Source organism: Pinus tabuliformis, chromosome X, assembly GCF_031772625.1.
Source record: "Pinus tabuliformis cultivar Carrire ecotype Pingquan chromosome X, CPIR1, whole genome shotgun sequence".
NCBI lineage: Eukaryota > Viridiplantae > Streptophyta > Pinopsida > Pinales > Pinaceae > Pinus > Pinus tabuliformis.
In genome coordinates, this window is record NC_142308.1 from 610,636,171 (window position 1) to 610,640,039 (window position 3,869).

The 3,869-nt window shown below is 37.6% G+C and overlaps 1 pseudogene; it reads right to left on the reverse strand.

Moving 5' to 3' along the window:
• Window positions 1-1,697: 1,697 nt before the first annotated feature.
• LOC149141521 (uncharacterized protein At2g39910 pseudogene) lies at window positions 1,698-3,185 on the reverse strand (annotated as a pseudogene).
• Window positions 3,186-3,869: the final 684 nt, after the last annotated feature.

Genomic DNA, 3,869 nt, shown 5'->3' on the forward strand with positions numbered 1-3,869 from the left:
ATTAGAAAATTATATATTCATGTCTCATCCCCAACATTTCATCTCAAATTTACTTGGGGGAAGACATGGTCCTCTCTAATAAATTACCAAATTATATATTCATATCTCATCTCCAAAATGTCCTCTCAAATTTACTTAGGAGAAGATAATTCAAATGTAAGGATGAGGGGGTAGTTTTGACATTAATGATAGGTGGTTGACGTGGAGAAAAGAAGGGGGCATCAAAGGGGAAGGATGGTGGGAGGAGAGGGGGATCCTTGGTCTTGGTTTTGGTTTCAGTTGTAGTTATGAAGGATTTTGTTTTGAGAGGAAGGTGGAGAAAGGAGAAGGGAGAGAAGGAGAGTATTTTTTTAACTTGGACACACAACATTTGGTTGGACATGGGCTCGAAGGGCTAGGGAACCTATGGAGGTTTCGTAGACTAGGAAATATTTCCTAGTTGGCTAGGAGGTAAATCTAGTCAGGCAATCAAGAAGAGAATCGCAACAGGATTAGGAGCTCAGGGGCATCTCAACTAGGCTATTGGAATAGGTATTGCTATGTTTATAGATTACTCATGTAAGTGATTGCAATGAAATATTTACCTATTTAATTGTGGGATATAACTTTTAATGGTAAATTATCGTCAATTAAAATTTTAGTTAGAAATAAGTTATTTCGCATTTTATTGTACTTAATTATAAAAATTTAGTTTTGTTAGAGGACCTTAGGATGGAGCCTTACACATGGTATTAGAGTGAGTTTAAAATATGGACCCAAGAACCACTAGACACAAATCTTCGCTAATTTTTTCATAAAAATTATGTGGAACTGATTTCATTTAAGACTAATTTAATGATTTTTTCTCCATTTTACCAACAATTTAGAACTTATTTTATTATACTATGTGTATTTCGTTTAGCCATTTATCAACACAGGCCATATGGTGCTCATGGTGACAAGGAAAAACCTGGATTTTATCTCCTTCCTCATATTCTGCAAGGCAAATGTAGCATTGTGTTGCTTCATTATTTACATTTTCATTTTTCTCAGGTTTCTTGTGATTCCTGATGGGGAATGAATTGACAGCAGACTCAGGTGCTAGCGGTGAGACATGAGATAATGACGTTGTCTATGAAAGAGCAACTGATTATCGAGGAATCTCATCTGGTACCTCAAACAAGGCCTCTGCAAGCATCACTATGCATGAAATGCTTGCATGTGTGGTTGTCTCTTCTGTTAACACATAAACCTTGCAAGAGAAGTGACCATCTGCATGGGTACCAAATGCACAAAACCTTGAATTCCCAGAAGAGGTTCTATTAGAATCTTGCACAATATTTGCAATTCCTAGACCTGGGATCTGAAACACCATCGACTTCCTGAATTGTCAGCGTTCATCTTTTTGAGAATATTTGATGATTGCATTTGCTACAGGAATATGGAAATGAAAATAACAATGAATCTCAAATCTTCCTCCCCATTCCCTTTGTGTGCATAACCAAGATATCGCAGTGGTCCAAGATACCACATCTCACTTAGGCATTTGTCAAATTATTGGTGTGCCTCCTCAATTCTCCCAGACTTGAAGTGCCTCTCCATCATTGTATTCCACGAGAACAAATTTCACTCAGGCATTCAAATGCTTCACCTGCAACTACCGACTCACCAAACTTTTCATACGTTACAACAAGGTGAATATGTATGAGAATATAAAATTAGAATCCCTTCTGAAGCATCTGGACATGAACCTGCAACCCTTTGCATAACTAAATAACTCCGAAGACTTGAACAATAGAAGTACGAATATCAAAACCGTATTTCTGTGTTGATGATCCCTTGTATGCAAGCACTAGTTCTTCCACCAACCTTTCCACATATGGGGTATTATGCATCCATGTCAGCTTAGTGATGGTGAGAATCCTTTGAATAACCAGTATCACTGTGGCATCATCCTTTGCATGCAACCAATGAAAGAAAAGGGGAAATAAACGCCTGAAATAAGCTAGGATAACCAATCCCATTCCCTCAATCAGTGGCTCAATATGCTGGAGCCATACGGTGTGGTGTTCCTTATCTCTAGTATGCCTCTCCATCTCTCCAAGCATTTCATTGAATATTTCTCCATACCAATGTCCACGAGGGTTCCTCCCCTCAATACAAGTGACAAGTGTCACAGACATTTCAACTACGGATTGCCAAAGCTGTTCACTACCAGATATATTCCGGCAAGTTGCATCAAGTATCACATCCTTGTACCAAAAGAGCTCAGCAGAATTCAGATTCTTTGCTAAATGGACAAGAGCTATCATACCTTGACCCTTCACTTCAGGAGACCAATGATCTAAGGTTGTCAATGCACAAGGGATAACCAATGTACATAATGGTGAATCTGTTTCAAACACCAATGCATCTAGTGTGATGCTATGACTGAAGGAGTTACTGATGCACTGCGAAAGTCTGCATCCAATTCATCGTCCTTAAAATTACTGCAGCTACTTTTAATGGCATATTTTATCATCAGAAATATTATGGGTATTAACTCTATGACTAATCTCTTTTCGAACCCTATTTTTTTCAAATCCAAACCCTTGTCACTATATGAGATTGAATAATTTCCAACAACATTCAATGGGTTTTGCTCAGGATCAGAATAAACAACCTCTGATAAGTCTCTAATTGTCTCAGCTGCAACAACCTGCAATTTTTTTGGAATCCATGACATCAGGGTTGCCATGTTGGCATTGGATGAAGCTAGTGCTACACAACAAAGAAATAAGCCTGTTATTTTTGTGTTTCTGTAGTGTCTTTCAGCAACCACTGCCCATCCTTGACTGGCAAAAGAGACTCCAGAGCAGATTTTATTTCTACACTTTTCCCATCAGAATGATTTTGTTGGGTTGAAGACAGTATTTCCAGTATTCTAAAAGAGTCTTCAACTAGCCATCCCTTGGAATCTTTGAATCTGTGCAGGCCTCTTTTGGTCTTCGTTGTTATTTTTCTTTAGTTTCACATCTGGTTGAGCCAAAACTGCCTTCTGTGTTTCTGAGTCTTTGAAAACTTTGATCCTTGAAGATTGAAAACATGTCTGACAATGTTTGGGTATGAAACACATTGCTCTAGGCATGGATTAAACTCATTTTTGTGAATACCAAAGCTATGCCACTCATTCAAGATATGGCTCAATCTTGCAACCTCACAACCATCTCTTATGTACAAAAAAAAGAGGCCCAAACTACAAAAATAAAGCATGAGATTTACTTCAACACTCAGGCGAGCAAAGTTTCAATATGAGTCACATATTGCATTACATTTTCCTCCACAAATATATGAAATTAAGGGTACCTCTATAGCTACATATTGATGATACTCTAGACATGGGTGAAGTAACTCGTTGGACTGTAGTAGAAAGAAAGAGAGGGGGGGGGGGGTCGGGGTGGCCGCGTGCAATGAGCATATTTCGACATCTTTTCCAATTTACAAAGCAATGAAAACAAAAAATAATTGAGTTGATATGGGGGATTATAGCGAGGGATAGGTATATGTATGGCTTTCTCCTCCCATTCCTGTCAACTATTGTAAATAATTAGTTTCTCCAATAATGAAGGGTAGTTTGGTTTTGTTGATTGCCATTTTCATTTTATTTTGAAGTTAATTCCCTTTTCTGTAACTTGATTCTTCTCTGGTCTCTCTTTATGAGTTTTAATTTCAGTGTTACTTACAGTCAGTGTCTAGAAATGGAAAATCCAATATTGTCATAATTAAGCACAGTCATTGGCATTGATTATTTGAACATTTTATCTCTTTATCATTGAAGAAACTTATAGTCAAATCTGATTTCATTGATGGTAGAGTATTTAAAGGTTTCATTTTTCACATTTGAGTATGAG